Here is a 17005-nt window from a genome sequence, read left to right as displayed (position 1 = left end):
CATAATTCTCATTCTTTTCACTTTTAATCTGATATTTATCTTACATTTTCTGACCTTGGGGAAATCAGCTAACCTTAAACCTTGCAAAACAACAAGTGTTCTGAAATATTTTGTGCAGGAAATTATTTTGATTTTTCATTGACGTTTTTCTTCAAAATGAACTGCAGTTACTATCTTCACAACTGCTAGTAATTGCCCCAAACTGGCTGTTTTGATTTAAAATGGACTTGAGGAAGTGGTTTCATCCTTATGACTCAACATTTTCTTTAAAATTAATACTTGTTTGAATTGTAGTTCCAGACTACCCTATACAGTCTGTGATTTCTGGAACCCTTAAGTCTCCATGGAAAATGACCTCCTTACTTCTATTTCTTCAGAGAAACCTCCAAGCTAGTTTGAAATCTCTACATGTGGCACGTAAAAAAGATTTTCGAAACCATCTTATAGAAATAAAAACCACTTTTTCTCATCCAATTTGTTTCAAATGAGCACAATGAAATATGCAACAATTTTGAATAGAATTCAATATTCACAGAATAAAACATCACAGACAAGAGAAGAAAAATCCTCTCACTGATAAATAGGGAAATTTCTTTCTTACACCATACACTTGCACTGATTGCCAAGATGGTGGTCTGAAATGACATTTTCAATCATCAGGACCCTCGGGCAAACTGAATAAACTAAATAAGTATGGAAACAAGATATCTAGGGCTAACTTTACATGAAAAGGGGAGCTTAGGTGAAATTGTCTTGCATCCTCTCCAGAAACATCTTGAAAATCTCCAGAGATGGGCATTTTGCCATATCTTTAGGGAGGTTGTTCCAGTGATTAACCCTTCTTATTGCATAAAAAAATATCCATCTATGAAATCTCTCATGGTACAATCTGGACTGCTTTTCCTTTCTTTTCTTTCATTTAACTCCTTGTGAAGAGAGAGCCTTTACCCTCTTTGAAACCACTCTTGAAGTACTGGAATGCTGTGATGAAGTCCCTCCTGAGAAAAGCAGGAGATGCCTAATGCCTTAAGTCTTTACACATAGGTGAGTTCTCCAGCTCTTTGACCATCTTCATGGCTCTCCTTTGGATCCCCTCCAGCCTGTTCTTGCCTGCTTTGAGCTGTGGGGACAGGAAGTGCACACAGGGCTGCAGGTGTGGCCTGACGAGTGCTGAGTGGGGTGGGATGATCGAATCTCTGTCTCTGCTGGCAATGCCCCTGCAGATGCAGTCCGGGATCTGTTTCTCCTTTGCTGCTGCAGTGTGGAAACCCAGGGCACTGAGAATATTTCTTGGTCTGCTCTGGGGTGCCCTGACCCCTAGGGGTGTGCTGACTTTGACCCTCATTCATGGAGAAAGTTTCCTAGACTTCAAGATAGACTAGAATCCACAAAAATGTGAAATAGATTATAGAGAGCAGTGTAGGTGTATCACTTGGTGAGAAATTTAGATTTTGGGATTTTTAGTATGTTGTGGATGGAAGCAAGATGGAGGGCACAGGGTGTTGTCCTGGGTTTCTTCTTCATGCTTCTTCTTCCTTCTTCTTCATGGGTTTGGGTGGCATCATGTAACTGGGCAGAAAAATCCACATTGTGGGCTCTGTGGGATCAGTCATTGGGGTAAAAGGGAAAATAATCTACGTGTCAGTTCTTAATTGGATAGTTTAGTCTTAAAAGACCTTGTAACAAGAGATTGTTGGCCATTTTGTGCCTTTTAATGAAAAGCTGCCAAACTCACAGTAATGAGACTGGTTTACTGATAAGAAATAATAAACACTTGAGTCCGAACACAAACTACCATCTCAAGTGCCTTCAACCCAGACCCAAAGAAACCAGCAACTGGTACCCCCACACTGCAGGGGTGCACTGCTGACTCATCTGCAGCTTTTTGCCCACCAAGACCCCCAGGTAGTCCTTTCCTCACTTGTTAAACTTCTGCTGTTGCTAGCTCGCTCTTCCAACACGCCTGGTTCTCCCAGTAGGATATCTCTCCCTTCTGAAATGCCCACCTCATCTCTCAGTTCAATGTCACCAGCCAACTTGGTGAGGATATTTTCAGTCCCATCATGCCAATGATTTATGAAGATGTTTGATGTCATGGAGCCCAGACTTGATCCTCTATCCCACATTTGTGGCAGGTTGCCAGCCTGAGCAAACCCACTGATCATCACTCTCTAAGTACAACATTACCCAGCTTCCTACTCAGCCCCAAACTATCAATCTGGTCTTTATTTTGTGAGTTTGAATAAGAGATGGCTGGGAAACAGTACCAGATGCTTTGCTAAAGTAGCTCTAACTTCTATAAAATGCTACTAAAACTTCTGCTACAGTCTGCTGATTTATGGGATAACATTAAATTTGCACTTCTAAAGTAACTATACTTATTTTATTTCCTGACATTATAAATTATGCTTCTGCTCCCATACTTGGTAATGAAATAGCTACAGCAGCTAAACTTGATTCAGGCTAAAATTAAGTAGAACTGATGAGCATTTTCTGCAGATCTTTTGATCTGTCCATCAAAGAAATGCTCATCTGTTCTCAAGACTTAAACAAATAAATATTTTAGTTATTTAGGCCTTCAAATCACTGATGATGAAAGTGGCCAAAGTGAGGAGCATATTTTAGAAGGTATTCTAAGGAGATAAAAATCCTGCAGCCCTTGTCTCAACAAGAAGGAGTGCGTTTTCATTCATGAGCTGACTGAAGTAATTAGGAAGGAATAGTCTGCTCACTGAAGCATGCTGCTTGGAGTTAATGGCCTACAGAAAAAGAAGCAGTGATCTAGGAGGCAATGAGTTCCTGCTGCAGAGCTGTGGGGAGGGCACAGATGGGTGAGTGACACTAAATCATCAATAAGCCCTGATGGAAGAGGCACAGGAATGTTGGCTGTTAGTGCATCCCTTGAAAGAAACCTAGCATTGAAGGTTAAGTGCCTTTAGTTTCCCAAAAATCACCCCCAGCTCACTATTACACGTCCTGAATCATTTGCATTTTATGAATGGTGACTTGGTTTTAAATTCCATGTGAAACCCCATCTTTCCAAACAGTTTTATGATAACCTCAGCTCTATAGAACAGTTGGGGTTGGAGGGCACATTTAAGTGACACCTGGGACAACCTATTCAAATGTTAACCACCTTCACTGCAAAAAATGCTTCCTTATAGCTAGTGTGGATCTACCACCTTTCAGTTTTAGACCATTACCCCTTGTTCTATAGCTACAAATATTTGTCCTCATCTTTCATATAAGACCCCTTTAGGTATTGAAAGGCTGTGAGAAAGTCCCCCTGGAGTTCTGTCTTCTCCAGGCTGAATAATCCCTGGTTTCTCAGACTTTTTTCTTAGGAGAGACTGTCCTCATAGGAGATGGTGTCTTTCACTGTCATAACTTCCCTTACTAAGGTCATAAAGGCAGTGTGGAGGGGTTAAAAATACAGTTCTCTGGTCTTGGAGTACAGTAATTTTCTTAACTACCCCATTTGCTAAGATACTATTAGGATGGAATAATAAGGATTCATTCTCCTCAATTTTAAGAATCCATCTACCTTTTCAAGTATAAGCACATCATGTGACTTTGTAATAAAAATGAAACCCTCTAATTCATCACTTAACTTGTATTCAGGAATGACTTCAAAAGCATGAAAGAGACAAAGGTTATAACTGTGGGGAGAACTTGACACTATTTTTTTCCTCTTCATTTAAGCTCTAATATTTTTTTCTGTCGCTCAGCTAGAAATGATGTTTTATTAAGTGATATGTGGGAATCTTGCTTTTAGTAGGATTGTCTGTGCTATAAAAACAAAAGTAAGAAAGGGCAGCGGTTTCTCTTCATTACAACATGTTTAAAAAGATGTTTTCTTTGATCTGCCAGTCCTCAATCCTTCCCTTGGGAGCAAGATGGCTGAGGGGTACTACCTCTTGATCTGCAAACATGAGTCCTCTATTTTATATAGCATTATCAGAGAATGGCAGCTAAGATCTCCATTTACTTTTGATAGAAAACAGACTTTTAGCCAGATTTTAGGAGAAGGGACCAATTATGCGATCAGGGTTGATTCTGGTAACCTCCCCATTGAAAAAAAGTGCTCAAGAATTCGAATACTCTGAAGGGGTTTCACTTTGGCCATTTGCTGAACGTATCTGAAATACTTAAATATTTCCTAAACCAAAGAGGGATTTGCAGTCCAGTCTTGTGTTTAAGACACTCTCAGCTAGTCTGAATGTTAAATCACAGATGCAAAGATGACAGACAGAGTCTGGGTGAGAGCCTGATGTGGAATCAAATATGCCCTTTAAAATAAGTTGAGAGTCTATACCATTCTACATTTTATTAACATTTCTCTTGCTGATTTTTCTTTTTCCTGTGCAAGGTGATAAGAATTGCTAAAGTTTACTTGATCTAAAATGTTTTATTTTTCTCTGATTTGGATCAAATGTATTTGCATCTTCTCTGAGCAATGTTTAGTTTTAGAATGTTCAGTTGTAGTCTGAACCCTGAAAAATTTTCCTAGAATATCCTATACTGATTTACATAGGTAAGAAATGACATTTTATAGTCTCCTTATCTAAGGAATAATGTAAACTGAATTTTGAACTATTGATTAAATAAAGATAATAGCAGCACCATCTTGAACAGAAAGTGTTATTTGCCTGAGGAGGGTATTTTTATATCTAAATGTTCTTCCTCTGCAAACTTTACTTCCTGAAACTTCTCAATGATTTTTAACTTTTTTTAAGTTTGGATTCTACATTCTTTACCAGAAAAATTCTTCCACTCCTGGTGAACCTGTAACAGAAAGAGAAGCCTTGCATAGAGGAATCTAAGTGTTATCCAGTATAAATGTTGTTCAGTAAAACTGTTAGTATTCACTCAGTGTTTTGTCCTTTTGAGGATCTTCAGGTGTTAATTAAATAATCTTAAATAATCTGACTGAATGAAAGATTAAAATTTTTCTTAAACTTGAATTGTTTTGGAATTCCACATTATAAGCATTTGTTGGTTTCATGCTAATATTTTTAAAAGTTTACTACAGAGAGGCTGTAAATGCAGAGCTCAGTATGATATTATTTGATTGTAGAAAACTGTATCTTGACCACTTCCTGTATTTAGGAGGTGGAAAAAAGACACATTCTTGTGCAGAACTAATTGAGCCTAGAGAAGAGAAGAGTGGGAATCTGCGAGAGCAATGGCCCTGCAGATACCAAGGTCAGTGAAGGAGGAAGAGGTGGTGCTGAGGCAGAGATTCCCTGGCAGCCTGTGGTCAGCCCATGGAGAGGCAGCTGTGCCCCTGCAGCCCATGGAGGTCCAAGGGGGTGCAGAGATCCTCTTGTGGCCTCTGGAGGTGACCCACGATGGAGCAGGTGGATGCTTGAAGGAGGTTGGACCAGATGATCCGCTGTAATCCCTCCCAACCTGACCCACTCTGTGATTCTGTGATTTATTGAGCATACATTAGGTGTAGGAATGAAAGGAAGAGCAAATACAAATGTTAATTAACGCCCATGTAAAAAATTACATGGCTCTGGCTTTGCTGGGAACAATTTACCTTCACAGTGCTGGTCTGAGGCTGACATCAGGCATACAATGGATACAATTCATAACCAAGTCAGATTTCACTATTCATCAAGTTATTTACATGTTGGTTATTTATATGTTGCTCTTTTTTCTTATCTTCTAGTGTTCTTATTTGAATTATGATGAAAACAGATGTTTTTATGGCAATTTGAGATGGCAGCTATTTGCTAAGATTAATTAGAATAAATGACATTGAAAGTTTATGTGATTGCAATACAGAATGCCACAACCAAAAAATAGATGTAGCTAAAAAGCCTCAAGGCTCAACTTTTATGCTGAAGTAAAGATAAGGTATAAGTGTCCAGCTTTGTAATAATAAGCAAAATTAAAAAGAATATAATATACTTTATCATCACTTCAGAAGGGATATTTGAATTCTTATCAATGACATGAAATGAGCTCTGTATTTATAACATCTGATAGCCTGTCCAAACGCAATGAATGAGTTTTCTCTGTTTACTTTAAGACATGTGAATAAGATACAGTGAATAAGCCCAGTAAAAACAGTAAAAGTGTTCTGTGAAAGTTCAAGGTTATGGTAAATATTAGAAATTTATTGTTCTTTTTCCAGTTCATTTTTCACAGCTCTTAATTTGGGCTCCTCATTAACTGATATGTTTATCATGAAATTCAGTATTAGCAGTTAGAAATCACTAGAAGGGGATCACTGTAATAACCAGATTACCTGAAATGCATAGGGTGGCTTAATTAGTATCATGTAGAGCACTGCTTTTTTTGTTTTGTTTTGTGTGTTACTTTAATTCAATAAAATCCATTAAAAATGGTTTCTGTTTTTAAAGCATCCAATTTGAGTGGAAAAGGATTGAGTTTAAAGAGCAGTAGACTGTATGACTTCATACAGTCTTAGTGAGTGTCTGATGCAAAAACTAATTAGAACATAATTTGTAGATGAAGGCTAGCATTTCCAGAATACAGAAAAGATGCTTTAGAAAGTGAAATATTCACTGCTCTTACTTTTATTCAACCAGGTAACACTAAACTGAAAACACTTTGTGAATGAATTCATGCTGCAAAACAAGCAGTTTTAGTAGGATTCAGTGTTAGGCTGGTTTTTATCACCTTCAAGAGACTTTAAAAGTAAAGGGTATTTATGGAAGTTTTCCAAATTCAGCGTAAACTATTTTAGGAATCTGAATAATTATTGAATCTAATTTAAACCTCTCTTGATGCAATAATACTTTTTTTTTTTTTCCTGTAAGCTTAGCTGGTCTTATTTCCAAGAATTTTTTTTTAAACAGTGGAAATGGCTGTTCTTCAGTGTTGTTCACCTGCAAAAATTATCTGGGATCTGCTCTTCACAAGCTATCAAGTGTATTCTTCAGTGCCTTTATATGCGGGTTAAATAATGCCAAGAGGATTTCATACTGAAATAATTGTTCTGTTTTCTACACTGAGAGGACCAACTTGAGAATTTCATTGTCTTATTTTTATATCAGCTGACTTCAAAAAAAGAAAAGATTTAATGTTCTGATCCTGAAAATTGTAATGTTAAGAGAGTCTGGAGACTGAACATAAATGAAAAGCCATTTTAAAAGGGGATGTAAACATGAGCTGTAAGAGTAGTTTTCCCTTTTTAAAGATAAATGTATATATGGTTAAGATATGATAATGTAACAGTTATGGAAAATCAGCTTTAGCCACTTTATAATCCAACCATAAAAAATCTTTAACATCTTAACCAGCGAGCATAAGGAGGCACTCTATTTTGTATTATGTAAAAAAATATAAAAAATCTAATTCCTCTACACTGACTTTATTTTCATGTAGTTATTTTAAATCTTCATATAAATATAGATATCACTGACTATTATACTATAGAGGTCACACAGAGTTTTTAAAGTTTGAAGCCCACACCAGTGATTGATATTGCTGTTCTGGGGTCTGAAGAACCAGTGCAGACACCAGTGATGTCAGACTTTGATAAGCTGTAAATAAACTGTCGTGACTGTAAAAGACCATAGGTTTATATAAGTTAAACTTATAAGTAACTTCAAACTATGCAGGTAACTTTTCATACATTAAGTGTTGCCTGAATCTCTCTCTTGTAGATTTTACACACATAGGTGTCCTTAAGTAAGTTTTCTTTTTTCCTAAAAAATTTAGATTTTTGTAAATCTAAATTTTAAGAAATGGATACCTCAAGTCAGCAACATTAAAGTTGCAGTTCTCCACCTGTCAGTTTTTCTCATCTTACCCAAAAAGAAATCATAGTAACTTTTCTATTCCTTCCTACTAGGGACTATTTCAACCTGTATATCATTAATAAATTATAATTTCAAGGGTTTGAGTTTTTTTAAAGCCTCATATTCTCAACAGCCACTGTTTTGAATTTCTTACAAATCTTATGCAAAAAACCACCATGTTCATGGCTAGAATGAAGAATAAATTAATCAAGTTTCTCTCTGGCCTTTGTGATAAAGTAGAAACAAAGTAAAAATACAGAAAATAGTATTTTATCTATAAATATTGATAATTAATATTATTAAGACTTCTCTTAAAAAAATTTGTTACAGTTCCCACCACCACAGCCTCTTGTAGACATATCCTTAAGGACTCTCTCTGTAGTGATATTATTCACTGAAGTTTTATGAAGGCCTTCAAAATTGAAACTGGAACCAAGGTCTCCTTCCTATCTGATTAGATTGATTTCATTTGTAATCTGTTTGTCCTTTCTGGTTCAGTGAGCCATTAACTCCTTTATGCAAAGGGAATTAGGACAGGAGTAATGACACCTTGCTATAAAAGTCTGTAATCTGCTGGCCAGGGCATCCACACATGGGCGCTTTTCAATAATATTCTCAAGTGATAGGAGAGGTAAAGAGGGAGGAATAAAACTCCTCAGTGTGTATTCAGCAGTTGATTTATCAAATAGGATGGGATTGAGGGGGTTATAAAGTGTGAAAAGTGAAGAAGTGAAGAACTTCTTTTCTTAGTGCTGTACTTTAGGGCAAGGTGTTGCTTGTGTTGGTCTTTGATGGCTTTTTTAAAAAAATTTTTTCCTTTGTTGGGGTTAAATATACAGCTGTGTATATTATATATGTATATTTTAATTGCATGTATTGTTGATTACTAACAAGAAATTTGACAATTTTTAAACTTTTCAACCTCTGTGTTTTCAACACCATATTTCAAATATAGAGGGAAATTTGATACCAGAGGAGAAAAAAAAGGAAAAAAGACTGTAAGGTAGGGCAATGTTCTATAATCTGGCTCACTCAGATTGCTCATGACACAGTTCCATTAAAACTTATTGTATCCCAGAGGATTCAGGGGTGCTGCAGTTTGCACAAGACCCTCAAAAAATTGGAAATGTTTATTTCAGAAATAGATTCTTGGATTTTTATATGAACAAAAGAAAGGATGCTCAGGTGAACGTGACTCATAGAAAAGTAAATCTTTTCCTGTCCATTGAAATAAAAGTACACTGTTCTCTTCATTGTGTAGTGAAGGTTTAAAATATGCAGAAGTACTGAAAGTTTGCTTCTGGTCCCACATTTCCCTTCTTTTCCCTCCCTTTGATATCCCCAGCATTCGAGCTGAGGTTCACAGATAAACCTCATTATTTTAAATTGGTATTGCTGCATAAAGAATCCACATTTGTTCTATTCCTTAGCTGGCTTGGGCTGAAGAAGATTTCTGTTTTTTTCTATTTCTTTCTTTCTTTTTCTTTCTTTCTTTCTTTCTTTCTTTCTTTCTTTCTTTCTTTCTTTCTTTCTTTCTTTCTTTCTTTCTTTCTTTCTTTCTTTCTTTCTTTCTTTCTTTCTTTCTGTCTTTCTTTCTTTCTTTCTTTCTTTCTTTCTTTTCTTTCTTTTCTTTTCTTTTCTTTTCTTTTCTTTTCTTTTTCTTTTCTTTTCTTTTCTTTTCTTTTCTTTTCTTTTCTTTTCTTTTCTTTTCTTTTCTTTTCTTTTCTTTTCTTTTCTTTTCTTTTCTTTTCTTTTCTTTTCTTTTCTTTTTCTTTTCTTTTCTTTTCTTTCTTCTTCTTGTTAAAGTATGGGTAAAGATGCCAAACCTTGTGACAAAAAAACCAGACACACAATATCAGTAAGAATTTGATTTACTTTAATATGATTTAATAAGAAAATACGCAGATGAAACCTAACTCTAACAGATGAGGTATAAGGTCAAACTACATCAGCTTCTGATTCCTTCTTTGGGATAAGATGGATTTGTTGTTGTTGCTGTTGTTGTTGTTTTTGTTGGGGGTAATTTTTTTTGTTGTTTTTGTTTGGTTGGTTGGTTGGTTGTTTTTTTAGGAATTGCTGAATACAATTGCAAGGAAATTAGCACCATTGTACTTCATGCAATTCTAAAGATATATTTTTCCTTTCTGATATATATATATGTATATATTTTAAGAAAGGGGAAATTTTTTTTATTAGCCAAGGCAGGAATATATTTTAAAATAAACGTTTGATGTTTTTATTCAGAACTGTACTTCAGACTTTTCAGATAACTTATTCATTATCTAATGTACAAACCCTGCTTTCTGGTCTACTTCCAAAATAAGGAATTAATTATCTATCATTATTACAAGGCAATTTTTGTTCAGTTATTCATGTGATCTTTAAAACAATTCTCGGGGTCGGCTGCTTGTTCTCTGCCCCCGAGGTGAGTTGGGTGGTCCAGGGAACGACTCCAGGCTCTGAAGAATGAGACTGGACTCTCTGTTGTTCGGTTTTTAGGTTGTTTATTAAGTCTTATCTACAAAATTTTCTCTCTGGCAGACAGAGGTCTGACCAGCAAGGCAGCTACGACGCTCTCTGACTGCCCCCAAGGCTGCGCTGTTTCTTATACTACAAATTACGTATATCATATTTACTTTTACTTTCTAATACTTATCACTCATGTTGGACAGTGCACTTATATTCTAAACTAATTTCCAAGTGCTGACATCACAGCAGAAGATGAAGGTTAAGAAGAAGAAGGAGAAAGGCTGGACACACTCAGTTCCTTCTATCTTGCTTCTTGAACCTTCATACTAAAAAACTCAAAATCTTCTTTTCTAGCTCTTGATAATTTCACTATTATTCTACTTAAACTGTTGTGGCTTGCTGATCTTCATATAAGGTTGGTAATTTGCTCTACGGGTCATAATCAAAACTACAGGTGTCTTGGGCTCTGTGACAGGGTCTCTGAGACCCTTAGCAGGGGTCCTGGTGTCTTGGACAGCTAGAGGTGTGTCCTGGGTCCCGACAACAATCTTCAAAATTTCATTGCAATAAAGACTTTAACCATATTTCCTATCCTTAACCTTATGCCACATTTTCTTAACTGTGTTGTTTTGGGTTTTTTTTGAGAGTGGGTGTTTGTTTTTGGTTTTGTTTGTTTTTAATTCATGAACTCTTGGTACAAAATGACAATGAAATGAAGAAATAATTGTTTCAACATCAAGTCAGCTGATAGTTAAATTCTGAAATTGTGAATTGATGAGGATGGATGCAACTCATATTTTATATTCTCTAAATTTCATTATCTCTCTACTTATTTCCTATGAAATTATGTTTTTTTATAAGGAACAGACATATAATATTTTTAGGTCAAAATAACAACAACCTTTTTTTATGCATAAGCCCAGGGGTTAAAAAAACCTTTCTTGTTGACACAATCCACAGAAATGATTTGAAAATATAATCTCTGGAAAGTAGTGAGCATATTTTTAAATAAAACAGCAAATCCCAAATTTCTTAACATGGATTTTGTGTGTGAATGTACAATTCTACTGTACCAGAGAATTTCTTCTGTACATTAGACAAAATAAAAAAAAAATTAGTAATTACTGTTTTTACTTAGAGTCAATATCATCCTCATATATTTTATTATGTTTTTATGTATGGTTTTGGTTATTTTTTCTTTAGGATTATCATCCTCTCTGTCCAACAAATAAATTTAAAATACCATTGAAATATTGATGGGTAAACTCTTTTTTATTATCCCACACACTGAAATATCCTCAGCACCTTTGGGTTTTTATTGTGCCTCAAATCCATATGCATTTATGACAGGCTTTTTATTTTGCTTTTCCTTCTACTGCATCTTCTTTGGGTGTTATCAGACATATTTTTCAGTCAGATTGATCAAAGTGCATTCATATTTCTTTATAAATTGAAGATTTTCTTTTTATAAAAAAGCTGGAACAAAATTAATTTCTTTTTTTTTAAGTTCACATCCATTCTTCCCAGCTTCATTTTCACATAATTCATCCTGATGACTAAAGGCAAGCAGTACAATCTTGGTGGTTTTTCTTTGGATAACTTTTTTTCTTTGGATAACTCATTTTCTTTGGAAAACTCTTTTTCTTCTTTCATCCTTCAGGATTATTTGGGTGGGTATTTCAGGTTGATAAAAAACTGGATCTCTGCCCATCACACAAAGAATTGGAACAAAATGATCTTTAAAGTCTCTTCCAACAGAAATAATTTCTATGATTCTATAATTAAATGAAACTTAATCAAAGTTGACCTGGAAAATAGGCATTAAATTGCAGACATCTTAGTTCTGTAAGTCAGTAGTTGAAACCTTGTAAGTCACAAAAACCTCTAAATATATATATTGAAAAGACTTACAACTAATTTCACAAATTATCAGTACAATAAAAAAATTACTAAAACTTCAATTAAAAATTTTATTTAATTGCTAAAGTATAAAACATAAAACATACAGGAATAAGTAAATGGATATAAGAAAAAGGATAAGAATTAATATTTTGAAAACAGTAATGGTGTCTCTAACTAACAGATGATGGGGCTATGTCAAATTATTTCCTACTAAAGAAAGATTTTCATATATTGGGATGGTTTTCACCTTTCAAATGGATGCTGTAATGGAAGCTGATATTTCTTCATAGCTAATAAGCATGGCAAAGCCTGTGGTATAAACATCCATGACTTACTGGCAATATATCATAACTGAAACTATCATCAGATAGAATTAATAGAAATGGATTAAATGATGGAATTACACACCAGCTGTTCTGCAAACTGAATTACCTGGACATAATGGTGTAGCTTTCTATTCTAAAGTTCAAGAAACTTAATTGTTATTGAATCATTGTGTGCATTCACAGAACTATGTTGTCAAAGACAAATTTGCAGAAAACACATAGAAAAAGGGGAGAAAAATCACAGCAGAAGTAAACAATTAACCTGTCCTGGAGGGGAATTGTTCAGCTCACCCCTTCATGAAAGAAAACACATATATAAGAAAAGCTTAAAAAAACCCAGCAACAAACAAAGCATCAAAACAAAAAAAAAAGCAATATAGAATAATAACGACACATAAAATGGTGCTTTAAGTTTCTGAAATGTAGATTGCCACAAATCCTCAAAAATACTTTCAATTTTCTGATATATATTCACTCAACAAAAGATATGAGTATTTATAGCTCTGGTGGTCTTTTTTTCTTTCTTTCCTTGATTGCTTATCTGCTGGGAACTGGACTTCCCACTTAACTCATTTATGAAAGGTCATAGCTCATCCTGAAAATTAGGTTGTCCTATTTAAGGGACATAATATTTGTGATAATTTCTCTGTGAAATTTAAGTTTCGAGGATTTGAGCTTCAGTGTAAAATTTGATGTTAACTGTAAAATTTTACATCCTTCTGAAATCTATTGGCATTGGGGTCACAGTTTCAAGGTAGAAATTTTGTTTACATGTTTTGTCTTTTTTTTTTCTTCTGTAGACAATTCATGTTGGAAAGGTTATGCTTAAAGACATGTGATAAAATTATACTTGCTCTGACTTCTCATTTTACTTTAAAGGGGTTTTGTTAATTTTTTTTCATAAATTTTTGGTGAGATATGTGAATTGGGGTGTAAGGTAAAAAATTCAGTAGAACATTCATTTTGAATATTTGCAACATGTAGATTTGGAGGTGGAAAGACAGGTGTAACAGTATGCTAATGTTTTTACAAAATCTTAGTTTTCTGACTATTCAACCCTTCTATGGACCAAAAATAATGTTTTCACAAAAAAAAAAAATTAATAAAATGTTAGCAATATCTTTTTTTCTCTGAATTTCATGGCAATTTCATTATCTCTGCTTTTATTTGTTCATCCAGCTTTTTGCAATCACTGTTTTGGAACTAAGTAAATTTTAAAAATAACATTATAATTTCTAATCTAAGAACTCAAATCCCTTAAGGTTCTTTAGGAGACCTGGAATGCCTTAACCACAAATTGATACTTCAGTCAATCCATTTGATATTGAACATAGTATAAAACAGAAGTACTAAGGGCAGCAAGGTCAAAATGACTTGATAAGTGAAGAAATATTCAATTATAATTTCCTTGCTCTTGTCTCTGCTCAGTTATTTTAACGGGGAAAAAAGAATATAAAAATGTGGCATATAAATGGAAAATAGGTTTATTGTTAAAAAGGAAGGAGTAATGTAAAAAAACCCGTTTTGTACAGGATTATTTATTGTACATTAAAATGCTAATTATCCTAACTCTGTGTTAATGATGATGCCAGGAGGGCATGAGTTTGAATTAAACTAATTAAATTTATCCTAAAGGAAAGAAGAAAAAAAGAAATGGTGCTTCTCTAAAACTGAATATATATAATTAAAATGAGAAGTAGTGGTAGAATGTAAATACAATATTATACAGATCTATAATGGGAAGATAGCCCTGTAAGACATTTAAGGTATCAGATTTATATTTTAGTGGTATAATAATCTTTTGTTTTATGCTCAAGGCATGTAAATGTTTCATACCTATGTATAAAACACTCAGTAAACATTGCTAATATAGAAAGCAAATATGAGTAAAACTCCACAAAATTTTAGAAAAGCAATCCTCTTGTATCTTGTTTTGAGACCTTCAGCAAGAATCATTTGGCCTCTCAATGTACACAAAGAAAAGTTGGTCTCAGTATGGCCAAAACTCCCCATTAGATCAAAAAATCTGTACTTAGTTAAAAGGAACTTAGATAGTTTCTGTATGATAAATGCCCGTAAACAATAGATTAATCTCCTATTTCATACTGTTTCATACAATTTCAGACTGTTTCATACAGTTTCCAGAAACTTCGAATGACTGCAATTTAGATGTTAGAAGTTAGTTGGAATGGAGAAATAATGGAAAAGATGAAGCAAAGCTTAGATTCAGACTGGAAAGGAGATATGAGCTATTTTGCAAAGAAGGTGTGTTATTTTTATTCCAAACAAATTCACAGCTAGACATTCCAAGTGCTTATAAATCTGAAAATTCACCATGAAGAAATATTCTGTTGTAATCATGTTTTGCATTTAAGGTGAAATTTTAATGGATAGATGAATTTCTTTGGGGGAAAATAAAATAAATCAGAACAAGTAGAAAATACAGAATTACTTTTTAAACAAACTTGCAAAATCATTGAATTTTTCATGCCATTGTATGTAACTTGTTTAAAAATTCCACGCTAAGTTTTAAAATCTAGTCGTTAGGACAGACCAGTAGAATTTGCTGTCCCTCCTATGCATATTTAATTGTCATTGTCTGGTTTGTGATAGTCATGATGATACATTATCTGCAAAGAGAAACATTTGTCTTATTACTGAAAATTTAAGTGTTTCCACTTGCTTAACATCTGTGAAACTTTTTATGTACAGGAATCAGCTGCAGGGTGGATTTAATTTTCCTCAAGAAGAAAGAGGGAGTGGAAAACAGGATGTGTTGGCAGCATCCTCAAGTCTTTGCCAGCAGGACCCAGAGGCTTGTGGTGGGAATTTCTATTCATTGCCACATGGAGCAAGATATTGGTGTTATATACAGGGAGTCCATTTAAAATTCTTTTTTACATGATTTGCAGTTGCTGCCAGATTCTTTTACTCTCCCCAGGGAAGGGGTGAAAGTTGATCCACAGCCCTGATGTGCCCTGATGTGGCAGGGCTGGGGATCAAAACAGGCTGGACCCATCCAGGGGATGCCTGTGGACACCAGCTCAGCCCTTGGACCCACCACAGTCCCACACCTCTGCCCAGGGATGGAAAATACACCCACAGCTGCCAGCCTGCAGGACAGCAAGGTATGTACATTGCTGGTTGGATCATGCCATGAATTGTCTAATTTTTCCAGTTCAGGAAGGGAAGTTCCTTGCGCTTTTTCAAGGTCATCATGACACGGGTGAAGTAATTTTTAACACGGAGTTAATGTGGTGCAGGTCAGGCAAGAACTTCCTTGACCTCTAGCAGGGAATATGAGGCAGCAGACTCCTGCCATATGCACTGCATCCTTAGAGAGGTATTCCAGGATTATTGCCCCAGGAGCTGCAGTGTGGATACGGATGGCATTGTCAAGGTTTTAATAATAGTATGGGACTTCTCCAGTGAGAGGGTAAGTGCTCAGCAGCTGTGAACACAGCCATTAATCCCTATATTTATAAATTTTCAGAATAAAGATATTGGATATAATAAGACCCCAAGGGCATCTGCATGGAACAGTGCTGGACATTATTGTCCCATCTAGATGGATGTACTATTTATAATTACCCTCTCCTGAGTTAGACAGACAGCTTTTGATTCATTTAATTGTATTCTTCTTCAAACCAATTTGACTTAATTTCCCCATAGGATATGCTGTGACACAGCATCAAATACATTCTGAGAATCCAGGCAAATCTTCTGCATGTCTTTCTTATAGTTCTGCAATTGTATAAACACCAGAAGAGTGATTGGGATGGCTTGGGACGTTTGGTTTCTATGGATACATTATGATTCTAGGTTGCAAATTATTTCACTCTTTTCCAAGTAGCAGCTATTTACATTATACATCATTAACAAATACAGTTATGTGAATGATATTAGGCGCTAACATCCCATTTTCATATTTTAAGACTGCAGCTTAGCAGCACTAAAGGCTCTAAAGTTATTCCACTCTCTGAGGCTTGGTTTCCGTGGTTCCTCTGCTGTTCACATTCATCAGCTAAATAAGTCTTGAACAAAGGCAACCTTTGTGGAAGGTCTTTTAATTGCTTGTTTTTAACCTAAACTGTGCTTTGCTCCCTTCTGGTTTAGTTTCACAGCTAATAACTTAGCCTCCAGTTTTGGAATACTTGAGTGACCTCCTTTAGATCTCATCTTCCTGCTTATAAATTTCTGTAACTGCAAGATGTGCTTCATAATTATCTTGCTCTTGAATAGCTGATATTCAGTTCTTTAGTTAGTTTATTGGCTACAGACATGTAAGCCAGCTGCAATCCTCTTTTTTTTCCCCTTCTTTATGTTTTCTCCATCCTTTAACAAATTTAATGTCTATCAGTAACACCAAGAACATAAACTGTGGTTCCTACATTAGATCAGACTGGAGAATCATCTTGCCTGACCTCTCTCTGACAGAAGTCAATATCTAAAATTTCTCAGAAAAATGCAAAATGATGAGATAAATTCTATTTCCAGGAAAGCAAACTTTGAAGGATTACAGAACCACTA

The sequence above is a fragment of the Camarhynchus parvulus genome, chromosome 1 (genome assembly GCF_901933205.1).
Source record: "Camarhynchus parvulus chromosome 1, STF_HiC, whole genome shotgun sequence".
Taxonomy (NCBI): domain Eukaryota; kingdom Metazoa; phylum Chordata; class Aves; order Passeriformes; family Thraupidae; genus Camarhynchus; species Camarhynchus parvulus.
This window is presented reverse-complemented; position numbering follows the sequence as displayed.